This window comes from Carassius gibelio, chromosome A2 (assembly GCF_023724105.1).
Source record: "Carassius gibelio isolate Cgi1373 ecotype wild population from Czech Republic chromosome A2, carGib1.2-hapl.c, whole genome shotgun sequence".
Taxonomy (NCBI): Eukaryota; Metazoa; Chordata; class Actinopteri; order Cypriniformes; family Cyprinidae; genus Carassius; species Carassius gibelio.
Window position 1 is genome coordinate 17,919,793 of NC_068372.1, and position 17,816 is coordinate 17,937,608.

General features: G+C 36.5%; 1 pseudogene; it reads right to left on the reverse strand.

The window, feature by feature from the left end:
* Positions 1-504: 504 nt before the first annotated feature.
* On the reverse strand, positions 505-16,006 carry LOC127940004 (trimethylguanosine synthase-like; annotated as a pseudogene).
* Between the last annotated feature and the right edge of the window lie 1,810 nt (positions 16,007-17,816).

The following is a 17,816-nucleotide window of genomic DNA, read 5'->3' on the forward strand; positions in this document are numbered from 1 at the left end:
GCAGATAACCAAGGGGCAGAAGGGGTGTTGCATTGATGGTTGAGACACTGAATAGACGTTTGTAAAACTTTCTGCGTGATTATAACTACATGTAGGCCTATATAAACGAGTAATAAATATTATAATATTTATAAGTATAACACGTTAAAATATTTGTATCCAAGTTATTGTTTTATATGACACAAACTTGCATAATACTACCACAACACTATAGACTTATTGACTGACTGACTGATTTTAAAACCTTCAATGCTTCTTCAAATGAACTTTAATAAGTAAAATGCTGGAAAAAAAACATAGATCTAATTTTAAATAGACATTAAACTAGTAGCATCACAAGTAGCCTACACATAAAATGTTCAAAATTCATCATCAATTACTTTAGAGAACAGTAAACTGCAGATAATGTCTACAAGTGCAATTTAAGTTCAATACATACAGATAACATATGTCTGTAAAACATAATAATAGTCGGTAATAATAATAATAATGAAATAAAAGGTTTTATGTTTTTGACTTAAGGAAGTTGTCAAAGTATGCAGTAATTGTGCTCAGTTTGTTGTTCAGAAAGTTCTGTTCCACTTCCACCTTCCCACCCGGGACGGCGAGAGACACGATCTACACAGAGAGAAAAACAGAGAGAGGGAGAGCGGTATGCAGAGAAAGAGGAAGAAGAAAAGAACCAGAGCAGGTGTGAGATACCATCATGGGCAATGTGGTCATTAGTTACCAATATCAACATGTCAGTATAATATAAACATAGTATCTTGGTTTAGGGGAAATGTTGTTGAATTCAATCACCAGAAAGTCATGCTAACACATAACATTCAACAACACAGAAAGTATGGGCAAAAGGTAATGATGAAATTACTTTAGATTTAAGTGATGAAATTTGCTACAGTCAAACAGAGAATACTCCCGGAAGTTAGTGTGGTTTCAAACCACACTGCACCAGTCAACAAGACCATTAAACATCTGCAATTGACAGACATCAGATGCACTAAACTAAACCTAGGTGTACACAGTCAACAAACACATTCTGTGAAAATAACTCCTTTTCTGATTGAATAAGAACACGATTTCAGCGAATGGACTTTGGCACTAAGTTTATCTTGTGTTACCTGACAGATATCAAACAATAATTGATATACAGGATTAGATATATACCTAAGAATGTAAGTACAGCAGCCATGTGTACTTATATTAAAATGGTAAAAGGGGCGATCTACAGGACTAATCAGATGACTTCATGGTCACTGAGACCACTAAACCACTGGCTGATTGTCCTGATAGAACATGCTTACAACTTCTGCTGAAAAATAAAAAAGGCACGGTTCTCTCTGCGATAACAGATACAGAGCACGATTCTAATTGAAATTAGAGTTTGATGGTTTTATGGTCATGCGTGTTAACAGTGAGGTCACCTATACGCTTTTGTACATCTACTAGTGAAAAGAATCTAACATCAGTATATATGTATGTATATATAAAGATAAATCATTGATGTAAATAAAGTGTTACCTGTTCCATGTCTGCATTTCGAGGAAGAAAATTTCAAATGTATAAATAGTTGAGGAAGTTGGAATAGGCCGTTTGAAGCATCATAACCACATACATTATAAAATATATTATTGCTTCCACAAGGAAGGGTGATGTGAAAAAGGACAAATCTATCTGGTGCTCCACCCCATACACTTCTGCATTTGCTGTGCCAGAGCCAGGCGTATGTGGTCGATATCGATGGCGATCACTGGATGTTGGGAGGAGAAAAACATCTTCACTTACAAAAGTGTCAAACATGACAAACAAGAGTGGCAGCTATAAAGAAAAAAAGAATAAAACCTAGTTTAAAACAAATTTCCCATGTATAGTATTATACTTTTTGTATTCATGTTGGCTTTAAACATTTTTTTTATATATACAATTTTCAAGAAAAGTTTTATATTATTGCTAAGATTTTCATACGGTTTAACCATCAAGTACTAACATATTTACTTTACACCATGAATACCTGTGAGCAAATATACACTACTGTTCAAACATTTGGGGTCAGTAAGATTTCTTCTTAATTTTTTTTATAAATGAATACTTTTATTGAGCAAGGGTCCAATAAATTGATCAAAAGTGACAGTAAAGACATTTATAGAAGTGATGCCCGGGTCGTCTTATAACCAGCGGACGACGCAGGTAAAGAAATTGTCTTGTAAAAAAAAAATTATGTTGTGTGCAATTCCCTATTGTACAATAAATATTTGGAAAGTCAATTTTAATATTTTATTAGGTTCTTTGATAAGGTAACAATTTTCTTGGCCCTTACTACCGATTGAGCATTGTTTAAATGCCTGAGTATTGTAGCTGACCATGTCCATCCCTTTATGACTACAGTGTACCCATCTTCTGATGGCTACTTCCAGCAGGATAATGCACCATGTCACAAAGCTCAAATCATCTCAGACTGGTTTCTTGAACATGAAAATGAGTTCACTTTACTCAAATGGCCTCCACAGTCACCAGATCTCAATCCAATAGAGCAGCTTTGGGATGTGGTGGACAGGAGATTCACATCATGGATGTGCAAACAACAAATCTGCAGCAACTGCTTGATGCTATCATGTAAATATGGACCAAAATCGACACCTTGTTAAATCTATACCAAGAAGAAGAATTAAGGCAGTTCTGAAGGCAAAGGGGGGTCCAACCCAGTACTAGCAAGGTGAACCTAATACAGTGGCCAGTGAGTGTACATGTTAATATTTTCAAAATATATACACTGTACTTGTGTGTGTATAAATACATAAAGAAATGTACACAGTACACACACATATTATGTAAACACAAACTTTTATTTTTGATGCGATTAATCCCGATTAATTGATTTGACAGCACTAATTTTGAATAGTCATAAATATTATGGATATATCAGAATCAGAATCAGAAAGAGCTTTATTGCCAAGTATGCTTGCGCATACAAGGCATTTGTTTTAGTGACATAAGCTTCCAGTACACAGAGACAACAACACACAGACAAAAAAAAAAAACCCACAAGAGGAGATTTACAAATTGGCAAATAAATAAGTGTATAAACAATTGTGCTATAAATGATAATGGAATAGGATTGAGATGCAGGAATGTTCTAGGATGGAGGGTTAACAAATAAATATAAGGATATTTCACGTTTATAAGCATAAGTAGGGAACATTTAACTGTTCATGAGGTAGATTGCCTGGGGAAAGAAACTGTTCTTGTGCCTTGCTGTTCTGGTGTTTGCGGCTCTGAGGTGCTGACCAGATGGCAAAAGTTCAAAGATGGGGTGACTTGGATGTGAGGGATCCAGAGTGATTTTCTGAGCCCCTTTCTTCACTTTGCATGTATACAGTTCTTGAAGGGTGGGCAGAAGTCTTCTGATGTCTGATTTTGTTGCTGAACCAAACCAGACAGTTATTGAAGTACACAGGACAGACTCAATGACGGCTGAGTAGAACTGTTTCAGCAGCTCCTGTGGCAGGTTAAACTTCCTCAGCTGGCGAAGGAAGTACAACCTTTGCTGGGCCTTTTTCACAATGGAGTCAATGTGATTGTCCCACTTCAGGTCCTGAGAGATGGTGGTTCCCAGGAATCTGAATGACTCCACTGCAGTCACAGTGCTGTTCATGATGGTGAGTGGGGAAAGTGCAGGGGGGTTTCTCCTAAAGTCCACGATCATCTCCACTATTTTGAGCGTGTTCAGCTCCAGGTTGTTAAGACTGCACCAGACAGCCAGCTGCTCAACCTCTTGTCTGTAAGCAGACTCATCATCGTCCTGGATGAGGCCGATGACTGTAGTGTCGTCTGCAAACTTCAGGAGCTTGACAGAGGGGTCTTTAGAGGTGCAGTCGTTGGTGTATATATATATATATATATATATATATATATATATATATATATATATAACATTCAAACTAATTTTTATTCAGAAAAGAAAAACATTCTATTTGTGGTTTGCATTTTTAACATATTTATACTTATGTAAAAAATATGTAAAAAATGCTCAAATCTGCACTTAAATCTGGAGCTCGAGATTCACTTTCCTGCAGAGTTTAGCGCTAACCCTAATCAAACACACCTGAGCATACTAATCAATGCCAATCAATGTCTTTAGGATCATTAGAAAATCACAGAAAGCTGACTTGGATCAGGGTTGAAGCTAAACTCTGCAGTGCATTGGACCTCCAGGACAAGATTTGAGGAACTCTGATATATAATGTATAAATAAATGAATAGATGAAAGAAAAAGATGAAAAAAAAAAAACATAGCAGCATGGATGGTAAATATCAACTTCAAAAACAAACAAGTACACAAAAAAAGAAATAAAAAATATATAAATTCAGTCAATATATTGGTGTTAGCATGGCAGGATTGTGTTGAGATGGCAGTATTAAATGCAACTGTACCTCTTCTCCCAGTGAGGGCAAACTGAATTGCATTTCCACCTACACCACAGAAGGCATCGATAATGAGCTCTGTGCTGAAGCTGTCCTGCACTCTCAGTCTCAGAGCGATGTGCTCTGCTATCCTCTCAGGAGTCACTTAGAACCAGCCCTCTATGGACAGAATAGAGTTACATATTATGCACAACTTAATTCGAAGCAAAAGGCTTTTATCAGTTCATGCATTTTTTCCCCTTCTCAAACAACATATTAAGCTTAGCAGAATACTATTCAAATCATGGTTAAACCTAAATGCACTTTTTTTAAATTACAAATGTGGTAAAAGTTTGACACTTTGTCCACCAGAGGGAGTCAGTGTGCAGTTTTCATTTTCTATTTGAAGAGCTGAAGTATGGCTCTGCTTACGTCAAAGACTCCCTCTCTAAACATATAGCTCTGCTTCATATTAGGAGGAGCCTCTGTTGACAAAAGGTTGATCTTTTTTTTTTTTTTTTTTTGTTAATTCAAAATATCAGCAATCACCCCCAACATCATGTGATGCCAGAAAACCATATATTTCTAAGAGAAGCTGTACAAAATCATACAACGTGTACAAGATATGATGAGCTTAAAGCTGACTCTCTGAATGCTGTGACACTTTAAAACATGGCATCAGACCACTGGATCTTCATCTTTTTAGGGTGTTGCATGTGTCTGTGAGAGAGAGAGCTGAGGCAGAAGCAGTCAGAGAGCACAGAGAGAGTGGAGTTTAACAGAGCATGTCCTCCTTTGATTCTGTGGAGACCAACACCATCTGCTTTTAGTCTCTACAAACGCATCTCTATTTTTCCGCCTCTCGTATTTTTCTCTCCACTGAGAATAAAACACCTGCTAAAGTAACAATCACTGGTCTGGAGCAACCACGTTCAGCACTTCCTGTTTACAGTGTGAGGTCCGGACAGCGGGCAGCATCAAGAGCCCGTCAAGTACAGGTGCCCCCGAGTAAAGAGAAATTGCTTTTCTAAGCACATATCCAGTAAGTGGTACCTTAAATTTGCATATCAAGCTCACAAGAAAAACACACCGTCAACACAATCAACAAATAACTTTATTAGTGTCATTCTATAAGTGCAGTGACATTTCCAGCTGAAAACATTTTAAAACGGAAACGTTCCACATTAAACCTACCATGCTATATTAAATTAAATTAAATGTAAAAATTTAATTTAATTTATGCATTTAGCAGATATATATCTGCTATATATATATATATATATATATATATATATATAAACAACAGCAACAACTGAAAATGACATTTCAGAAGCTAACATTTCAAATGTTGAAAAACATTCATGTTGAAAATGTTGAAAAATTCAGACTACTGGTTAATGTTAACAAATGGATAACCTTTTTTTTTTCTTCCTGGCTCAACATCATGTTTCATATGGACATGTCACATTACAGAAGTAAAATGGCTTGTGAATGCCATTTCATGTTGACTTGGGATGTTTAATCTCTCCAACCTCTAAAATGTGGTCATGCATGCCTGTGCCCTTTAGTGCGGTCACATTCTGATAAAAATCACTCAGAATTTTCTCCTTCCATTTACAACCTGCCTTTTGACTGCCATAATGTTGTCGTCATAGCTGTGTTTGTTGTTTGGCTCCTCTCAGTGGGAATCGCAGTAGTAAAAAGAGTGGGTTTGCATCTCTGGAGCCCTGAGGTAACCTCACTAAGGCGGTGGTGTAGGAAATACACGATTCAGCCCACGCTCTTAATCTGCCCCTCGCTCTCCTCTGTCCTATCAGGCAGTGCTGAAGGAAAAGAGGCTCACTATGGCTATGGGCTACTGCCTCTTTTGACATGAATAAGTGAATAGATACGAGGCTCTGATCTCACTTTCAAACAGCATTCCAGATGCTTAGTGAAAGAGTTATGATTCAAAAGTGAGAGAGACATATAAAAACACATTAGTCATGGTACTTTGGAGAATTCAAAGAGAAATCCAACGTCCATGAGGAGAGATTTTTGAATCCCAAATAATGGGACCTTTCAAGGTACCAGAAGGCAAACCATTTGACATTTGGTGTTGATGAAAAGGCATTTTTCCAAAGATCAGCCTTATTAAAAATTAAATCCTAACCCAATACTACGGTTATCATCTCACAGCAGGACAGATGGAGGCTTTTAAAATAGTCCCTCATTTTGGTCATATGGATAAGAGTAATTCATTTTTCAAATTTGTAAAGCCTCTACATTCATTTGTGTGCACTCAGTATAACAACGAAACATTGCGCTTTTGTAAAATAATGAAAGCAAACAGGATGTGCTTTCTGCCGTCATGGCCTTTGTTAACTTGAGCAGGAAACTCTTGTGTATACTTGCCTTACAGACATGAAAAATATATCAATAGAGAGTGAAATGTCTACTTTCAAATTAAACAATTCAAATCTTTAAAAAAATAAATAAATCTCAGATTATGTGATCTGTAAGAAATTTGTAGACAGGCGTATCTACTACTGTGGAGATGAATTCGTCCCTTAAACTGAAAACACTAGTTTTATCAATAGATTATCAAAATGTTAATGCAGTTTAATCTTCCTGTTTTCCCCTGAAGCATTCATCATCATTACTTCTGCCCATGTGCTGTGGCAAAATTTATGTGTGCGCTTGAGCGGTTTTTAGACTATGTAGGTAATTAAAGGCTCATTAGCATGATTCAAATGGTATAGTAATAAACGTGCGATTACTTGTCTAATGCTTAAAATGAACGTCTACTAGTCAACCAGAAAAATATTTAGTCGAGGGCAGCTCTAAACCCTGCATAATAAATTAAGACTTTTAGAAAATGTATCCTCAGAATTTTTTTTGTTTTGTGAATTGTTGGCCTTCTGGAAAGTATGTTCATTTACTGTACATGTACTCAATACTTGGTAGGGGCTCCTTTTGCTTTAATTACTGCCTCAATTCAGCGTGGCATGGAGGTGATCAGTTTGTGGCACTGCTGAGGTGGTGTGGAAGCCCAGGTTTCTTTGACAGTTGCCTTCAGCTCATCTGCATTGTTTGGTCTCTTGTTTCTCATTTTCCTGTTAACAATACCCCATAGATTCTTTATGGGGTTCAGGTCTGGTGTGTTTGCTGGCCAGTCAAGCACACCAACACCATGGTCATTTAACCAACTTTTCAGCATCTTCAAAAAAAAAAAAAAAAACTGGTCAGCAGAAGGAAGCATGAAATGATTTTCAAAAATAGACCAACACCAGCAGAGGACATTGCACCCCAAATCATCACAGACTGTGGAGACTTAAAACTGGACTTCACTCAACTTGGGCTATGAGCTTCTCCACCCTTCCCCCAGACTCCAGGACTTTGGTTTCCAAATTAAATACAAAACTTGCTCTCATCTGAAAAGAGGACTTTTGACCACTGGGCAACAGCCCAGTTGTTTCTTTCCTTAGCCCAGTTAAGATGCCTCTGACGTTGTCTGTTGTTCAACAAATTCTATGAAACGTCTGTGTGTGGTGGCTTTTGATGCCTTGATCCCAGCCTCAGTCCATTCCTTGTGAAGTTCACTCAAATTCTTGAATCGATTTTGCTTGACAATCCTCATAAGACTGCAGTTCTCTCAGTTGGTTTTGCATCTTTTTCTTCTACACTTTTTCCTTCCACTCAACTTTCTGTTAACATGCTTGGATACAGCACTCTGTGAACAGCCAGCTTCTTTGGCAATGAATGTTTGTGGCTTACCCTCCTTGTGAAGGGTGTCAATGATTGTCTTCTGGACAACTGTCAGAGCAGCAGTCTTCCCCATGACTGTGTAGCCTAGTGAACCAAACTGAGAGACCATTTTGAAGGCTCAGGAAACCTTTGCAGGTATTTTGAGTTGATTAGCTGATCGGCATGTCACCATATTCTAATTTGTTGAGATTGTGAATTGGTGGGATTTTGTTAAATGTGAGCCAAAATCATCACAATTAAACTACTTCAGTCTGTGTGTATTGAATTTAATACAAAGTTTCACAATTTGAGTTGAATCACTGAAATGAACTTTTCCATGACATTCTAATTGTGCTATTAAATATCTTTGATACAAGATTAATTCATAAGTTTGTTTTGTTTTACTGTGCTGGCAGATCATTTCTATTTAGATTAAGTATCAAGTTCTAAAAAACGGGGTAACAATGACACTTAAGATGCAGTCTATGAAAACAAGTATTAATTTCTTATGAGTCTTGGTATTAAAATTTGTCTGGTCACATTCCCTTTACCCCGCCATCTCTTGTACTTTCTTCAGTAAAAACAATAAAAATAAATAAAGGGTGAAAAGACCAAATGGTAAAAATGGTAAAAGGACGAGTATAAAAGAATATGCAGAAAACATTTGACAAGCGAAAAGCGATTAAAAAGCAGGTTTCTGTTCAGTTTAATACACTGTGTCCATTAAGAGAGTGACCCACTTTGCAGGCGGCAATGGAGAGGAGAACACAGGTAAAGCACCAGGGCTAAAGGTTGCCCTCCTCTGAGGCTGAGCACTCTATTTGTGCAAAGTGTAGCGTGGGGAAAGAAAAGAGTGCTCTCCTGAGCGCTCTAAAAGCTGCCTGCTGCTGTGCTCTCACTTGCCCCCTCTCGCTTGCTCGCTCGCTTTCTCTCTCCCTTTTTCTCTGGTCTGACGCAGGAGGTATCTAGCGTCATCACAGACACTGCAGACAGAGCCAGCACAGTCAGACGGCCAACACCTTGAGCTGCTACATCCTCACCATCCAAAAACATCTCAACACTGACATTATACTCTGTTCCTCAGTTCTCAAGGTGTCTGTTATTTAAAGTCACTTAATGTGAATAATTAATTGGTCTATGTTCCAAAAAGAATAAATCTCATCTTCATAATCTTTAACCGAACTGCTCGTCCTCTGAAATGTCTTTCCTTTTCCAGTGACGTCTCTTCCAGAGGTTCTGCAGGCTGTTGGTTTATGTATAACCATATAGCTATTTGCTAGGTTTCACCATCCTATCAACTCCCAAAGTATAAGATTGGGAAATTCCCAAAACCTGCTCTACCTTTCTTGTTAAATGTCTCGCTTCACTAATCACATTATCAGTGTAAATCTGAGAAGATATTCGCCATTCATTTGTGATGCCTGCTATTCTCATGTTATAGTATGAGAGGGTTAAGATTTAAACTTCAGTAATGGGGGGTTTCCTGCAAATCAATTCAAACAGCTCATTTCAATGAATCTATTTATAAATAATCTATTCATAAATTAATTCTATTCATAACAATAACAATTCATTTACGCCATTATTAAGAAATGAAAGAGTCAGGGCAAATTCTGTCAGGAAGACTCCAATGCCTCGTCATTTATTCATACTAACAGGTCTGACCCATTACTGCTTGGCACCTGGAGTATATAAGCACTTAACTCTGTTTAATTTTCGCAGTTGATGTCACTGACATTCCCCTCCATCCCCCCCACCACCACCAGGTTGGCCCTGTCCATCCATAAGGTGTTGGCTCCGCCCCTGCCTTCATCTTCAGGCAGGATCAGCCAAATTTGCGTCCCCAGGAATTGGACAAAAGACGTGGGTCTACGCCAAAATATTTTTTTTATACAACTATTCACTAATTATTGTATCTCACTCATTCCCATTTATTAAAACTTTACGGAATAAATACCATGCAAACGTTTACCTGTCTTTCTGATAGAAATGTTCACCAAAGCAAATCGTTATCCATTAAAACGTTTATTATTAATACGTTTTTATGTCTATGCTGTATATTTGCATTGTTGCATTGGTGCAATGAAATTGTTTAAATATTATTTTAGTGGAAAACTTGACTTTTTTCTACTTCTACTGTGTTTTATTCTAACATTTTGAACCTGCTACAATGGCTTTGTTTGAAATTATGGTTATAACAAATAAAAATAAAATGCTGACACATTTTTAGGTTTATCAGCCAGCTCTACAAAGAATAATGAATTTCTGGTTCAGCTTGGCTATCTTTGTAATCTTCCACTGTTTATAACTTAATGTCCCTGATATTGCAGCATTGAAGTTGCTTTGGATAAAAGCATCTGCTAATTGAATAAAAGCAATGAATTGCCTAAAATAAAGAAGTTGGCTTTCTGCTGACTCACCATGGTCAAGCTTGATGCCCTCATCAAACCGACGGTTCGCGAAAACAGACGTTAACGCTGTGCCCAGTACTTGGCCAGCTCAGGTTCTGCTGCAATCTCAGGTGGCATCTCCACATCCTTTCTCCTTTTCCTGTTCCTTCTCTTGCTCATTTTAAAGGCCTGCATGCTCTTTGCTGGGAAAGTCAACAGTATGATTATGGCAAATAAGAAGCCTAACTGTGCTAATGGTTGGCTTGTACTGAACAGGAGCACAGGCCGTGATTATCTCATTTGTATCATGTAAAAGCAGGGCGCTAAATGCTGACCTCTCTTGGCATCCTCAGCAGCATCAGGGAGTAAGAAGGGCATTTAAAAGGGCTATGGAAAGCAATCATAATCCAAATGGAAATTATTATTATATATTCTAAGATTTTTAATGTTTTTTTAATTTGTCTCCAATGCTCACTAAGGCTGAATTTATTTGAGTAAAACAATAATAATGATAATAATGAAATCCACACTTTTCTATTTAATTAGTTTGAGTTTATTCCTGTGATCGCAAAACTTACATTTCTTCAGTCATTATTTGAGTCTTCAGTGTAATATGATCCTTCAGAAATAATTTTCATCTGCTGATTTGTTCAAGAAATACTTCTTATCATTTTCAATGTTGAAAACAATTGTGCTGCTTAACATTTTTGTGTAAACCACGATACATTTTTTTCCAGTATTCTTTAATGTATAGAAAATTCAAAAGAACAGGCTTCATTTGAAATAGAAATATTTTGTAACTATGTAAAAGTCTTTACTGTAATTTTTTCATCAATTTAATGTGTCCTTGCTGAACAAAATAATAATAATAATAAGTAATAATAATAATAATAAATAAATAAATAAACAACAGGGAACAGAGTTAATTCCAAGGATCATCATATTTGGGGTACTTGGAATTTATTTATTTATTTTACCGCTTTATCTCCACCAAAGGCTTTTTTCATCAATGTAGTTGAAAATAAAAATATAAAAGTGGCAGACACAAGCCTCTTACATTACAATAAAAACTACTTCATTTAATCTGATGGGTCCCTGGCATTAAAAAGAAAACCACTAAAAGCAGCAGAACTGAAGGCCTCAGTGTGATAAAGGAAGCCCCAACAAAGTCTTGTTTAGGCATCCAGCCCGAAAAGATCCTAGTGATAATGCCTGATGCAGTAAAGTTTTTGTCCTCTACCAGATCAATCTGTGCTACAGAGAAATCAATTCTAGAGCACTGCAGTAAATTGGTCTAGTCTCTTCCCTGGCTAAAATCCAGCCTGACATGAAACCTAAGCTGGCTGCTGGGGGGTTGGCATTAAACTCAGAAATTCACCTTGAAAAAGTCCATCCATAAGATGACTAGCTGTACTGGGCTGAACACAACAATCTCTTTTCCTCTTGAATATTCAACATGCCAGTGATGATGACCAAGCATCTGAACCTGTCCTGTGTGTGTTTGACAGCCGGGAACGTGTGTGTTAGTGTCAGGGGTGAGACTGGAGGTTAGAGCGGTTCAGTCTTTCTGACGGAAGCTGACAGCGTGCAGTAAGCAGGTGCTGCGGGACAGCGCTGTGATGGGGTGGGGGGTGTAGATGATGTGTCAGCCTCACCGCTGCTGCTGGCTCTATGCCCACTCTCTTTCTACCTTATTCTCCTCTAACACACACACAAACTCAGAACAATTGAAACTGGGCTTCACTGATCCGTATTAAGGCGACTAGAATGATACATCTTACATGAAAGCCCACAAAATCCATGTGTCAATAAAACCTCAGGGAACAACGCAAACATACGCATTTCATCATTCAGTTAAAGTAGCGCTGTTGAAGACCATACAGCTGAGTGCCTAGGAGTATAGAAACGCTTGAGCATAAGGGACTACAACATGCACAACAAAAAAGTAAGAACTTAAGCCCCAAGAAGAGTCTGAAAAACCAAATCTGACTGGGATATATATATATAAAACAATATTTACAAAATGTTATTCAGAATAACTGTATTCAACAATGATATTAATATGAAAAATTATCAGAGTGATAGCATATCAGAATGAAGACAATCCAGCTTAGCCATCAGAGGAATAAATTACAATTTAAAAATATATTCAAATAGAAAAGAGTTGCTTTAAATTGTAATAATAATTCACAATATTACTGTTTTTACAGTATTTTGAAGTCACTTTGTGAATATAATAGACTATATAAATAAATAAATAAATAAGGTTTTGAATGCTAGAGTACCTGAACAAAGTATGGTTATATACCTATGTACATGAATCGCCCATTTCTGGCAGTTATTAATGTAAACAGTCACTTTGTTTAATGTTAAAATAAACAAAATGCACAAAAATTGTAATAAATAATTAAAAACTTTTTTGTTGTTGTAATTAAAATAAACTGCTCTGAGCAATAGGCCTCGCACTTATTGCTTATTTATTTCTTTGCTCGTAATCGGTGAGAAATTATTAAAAGCTAAATGCCACTGTTTTCATTTTTGTTCATACTTATATGTTATTTCTAAAATTAAAAAGCGTGTTCATCCCAAAAGGTATTGAATGTAATCTACTCACTGCAGCTGTAACATTCAAAATAGTCTTTGGCTGAGCTGATGCAATTGTCTTAAGACAAACTAAGACAATCAACACAAACAAAACATTTAAGGAAGAGTTCAGCAAAGAATTTAAATTCTGTTTTTGTTTTTCTGCTTCATATTTGAACTTGGATGACTTATTTCTTCAAAAATTAAATGCACACAAAGCAAAAAAAATAAAAAAAATAAAATAAAAAAAAGCTTACTTTCTGAAGGACTTTGCTGATCTTTGGCTTTGTGGTTTGTGGTCCATCATTAGTAAAGAAGATGTGCTTGTTGATTCTGCAAGCTGCTTTTTTTCTTTCCTCGGGAGGCGTTCTGTTCTCCTCACTCCTTCTGCCAGCGTATGGAGCTTGGCCTTGTTTCAGCTTCACAGTGCTGTCAAACCTGGCAAGAGAAAAAGCATTTGGATGTTAATAGAGGCCCTGATTCTTTTCAATGCACTAAAGGGGTGTCTAGCCTCTGTCTGGGGTCTTACTTGTGCCATGGACCCCGTCTCAGACCGAGAGCACCCCACGTCTCCTCAACCGTGCCCTCCACAAGCTCCTCAACATCCAGCTCATGACTGTGAGCACAGCAGCCATTAAACAGCACTGTATTATAAAATCTTATATAGTCTTTCACCCAAAAATTATAATTTTGTCATTATTTACCGAGCTCAAGATGTTCCAAACCCATATGCTATTAATTTATAAAAATAAACACTCTGAATAAATATAACACACACACATACACACACACATTTTTGTAGGTTCTCAGGATTCCTTAATAATGAGAAAGTAACAAAATAAAAAAAAAACATAGCATTTACTTGAAACCGAAATATTAACAGAATCATTAATTATGTTATCTGATATGTTACAGTAGACTTAATAACAGCATGGCAGCTTACTCTCTCTTCACTTTAGCTCGTCTGTTCCCTGGAGGTTCATCATCATCTTCATCTTCATCATCATCATCACTCTGATCCTCACTGTTAGATCTGCTCTTTATGGGCTGTCCACTCCAATTACTCAATAGCGCAGAGGTCTGTTTTATGCTGCCATCAGAAATCACAAATTTTCGGTTTACTATTAATAACAGCTATGTTAACATCGTTCCAAAATGTGTCTTATACTGCCTGATGTATACAGAAAAAAAGCAGTTCCAGTGGTGCTGTTCAGATGGCATCAGTCTTGGCTCGACAATCAGGATGACAAGAGCCATTTTTAGAGCAACTGCTAGTGGATTGTGATCAGTTCGAGCACCCAGGAGCCTGTGCTCTCTTTCACATGTACCAGCATTAAAAATGCATAAGCCAAAGTCACATGCTCCCTTCATTCAACAGCTGACTTCTTTTGATATGACGCATTAAACATTCAGGCAGAGCCAAGCTTAGGCTGCAAAATAAGGCCTCTGGGGAAAATGATCTGCTTTTATATAGGGAGCGTTGTCATACAGCAAACTGAATTTTGGCTTTATGTTGTTGCTATGCCGGTAGGGGGATGATGACATCATGATCACAGGTGTCTCTGTTGGTGCATATCGAGCAGGCCCACTCCCAAAAAATAAGATGAACTTTAAAAAAGTCACCAAAAAAGGTCACCAAAATAGATTATTTATGTCCTTAATACAAGCTTGTGATATTTTATTTGTTTTTCAACTAAGATCACAAATGCCTCTTACTTTTGCAACCCTTTTGTCCAAATTGGATTTATATATTTGTTGCACACACACACACACACACACACACAAAAAAAAAAACTTTTTTGCCATTTCTTTCTGTCATAAACACAATCAATGCTCTTTAAAATATGCACAAATGCATATAAGAATAAGCATTTTCCCCCAAAAAGACTTAATTGAAATTACATGACAAACACACATTTGACACCAAGATTTAAATGTGACCAATCACGGAAAGTAGGGACACAAGTCGGTTCTGGTGATTCTGTTATCATTTATTCAATCCTCATGTTATTCCAAACTTGTATGATTTTCTTTCTTCTGTGGAACATAAAATAAGATATTTTGATAAATGTCTCAGTGTTTATTTTTTGCCCATGAAAAAAAGAAAAGATAAAAAGAGGCAATGTTAACCATTGGTTACCGAAACATTGTTCAAAATATTTGTGTTCTGTGTTCCCAGAAGAAATAAAATAATAATCATTGGATTTTTTCTATGTATTTTTTTTTTTAATGATCAGAAAAATGTCTGAACATCGCTTGCGTTCTGAATGGCACAAAATTGAGCACACTCTGCTGTGACTGACAAAATCAGTTTTAACATATCACGACTGCACTAAATTCAATAAGCTGAAAGTAGGTCATGGAGCAGGAAGGTGTTGACATATTTGGGTTCAGCATCACTGCAGGAACACCACAGTCCCCATAGCTAATACACAGAGACCTAAATTACCAAAATACATGCACTAACCAGAACTGTCAGTGCAGTGCAGGATGGCCTTTTGTGGTTTGCACCAACACCGGGCTCATCAGCACAGTTACAGATCAAAAACTGCTAGTCGACCATCCTCGCTGTCAGCCTCCTCTGTAGGTAAGCTCAGGCTGCTTATAAGATGTGAATTGTACTGGTATGCTTGTTGGTAGTGCTCGTGCCAGTCGGCCTCTGAGCGGGAACATTCCTGTGCTGTACTGCTGGAGATTTCATCTTGTTTCTCCAGGCAGCTCTGCCACAGCAGACCCTCCCCATGCTGCTGCCAGTAGCTCAGCCAGGCCTCCTCTGACGTGGGACATGTCTGTTCAGCGGGGGTCTCAGTAATGTCACTCACGACACACTGCTGTTTCTGTTCAGAGTCGTTGTGTGTGTTGGCATAATCTATGGAGACCTCCAAATGCCTAAAGATGAGAAACAATCATTAGTTTGGGCAACATCCAAGCAATTTCCTAAAGTAAACAGTAAAATTTCACAGTAACAGTCTTTAATGAAAATTTACAAAAAAGATTGCAAGTGAGCAGCTTCACTGCACAGGATAATACATGATAACAGGCCCCTTTCACATCTGGGTATTAACATTCCATTTATATGCATATATTAAAAGTGTAAATGTACCTGAGACTCATTGTGATAAGATCACTGAACCATATTTGACAAAGGAGTAAATGCTAATGCACTTTTTCATTATTTGCAAACGCAACCCAGTTAAAGAATATTCACTATTTGAATACAAAATGTATGTTAATTCCAGGTTTAAAGGGGCTCATGTAAAAGGAAAAGGTAAAAAGCATTAACGAAGCAAGAATCAAGGACTTTATAACAATATAATTTATATAATTTAAAACAATTTCACTGGTACTTGTGACTAGTGACAATAAATGGCTACTTCTACTACCATTTATGTAATTACAGTTATTATTTTGTATTGTTGAATATATATATATATATATATATAAACCTTGGAATTATTCAGATTTAAAAAAAAAAAATTGTTTTCAAGGAGATTCTTATGCTCACCAAGGCTGTATTATTATTTTTTTTTATCAAAAATTTTAATTACTTGATTTAATAACTATTTTTATTTATTTTAAAATATAATGCCCTCCTGTGATGCAAAGCAAGCCAAACATTCAGTGATTTCTGGTTTGGTGCTAAATAAACATCTCTTTTTTATAAACAATGTTAAAAGCAGTTTTTGCTGCATAATATATGTGATATATTACCATTCAAAAGTATGGGATCAGAAATTAATACTTTTATTCAAAAAGGACAAATTAAATTGATCGAAGGTAAATACAATTTTAATGTTACAAAAACATTTATAAATGTTTGTATTTCAAATAAATGCTGTTCTTATGAATTAGGAATAGAGGGACAAGGACCTAAGACTTTTTGCATGGACATTATATTAGCATTGTAGTCATAAATGGACAGCAGTGGTTTTCCAATATGACTTCAAGATCAAAATGCATAATAATGCACAGCTTTCCTTGGTTTTGTTGAGTTGGCAAACTCTACAGGAAGCCCCAAACTGGACATAAGCATGGTCTCTCATCAACAACAGCCTCTTCTTCCTCGTCCTCCTCCTCATCAACATCCACAGAACAGCTAAGGTCCTCCAAAAGCTCTTCCCCATCATTAGCTTCAAAATCTACTGAAGAAAATAAAAAAATGAAATAAAAGTGTAATGTGCAGCTACTTGATCATCATAAGCTATATCCTGACCATATTCTGGTATTTTCAAGTGAAAATTTCAAGTGAAAATCAGGAAAAAACATCAATGTTAAATGAGGTTCTCAACCGTTTTGACTCCAGATACCCCCATTGTCCACAACAATATCCAAAGGCACCATGAATTTTCCTGCTGTTTGTGATTTTTGGATAAGGATTAAGAATTTCTACAAACATTTAAAGATAAATAAATAAATAGTAAGCAGATAAGCAGATATTAATAAGCAGAAACATATGTATATTCATTATAAAAATGCTCATGGAGTTTTAATAAAAATTTACATAACTAATTACATAATTTATATGATTATATTTTTATTCATGATCATGATTTATATCATGATTTCAACAGGATCTAAGTTACCCAAGACCTTTCTATAAGCCTGTCTCATCGTTAATCTTTTAACCGGACTTGAAATATATAGCGACATATAAATATAGTGATTAATTAAAACGAGGATTATTAAAAGTACTACTACACACATTTAAATCTCGCT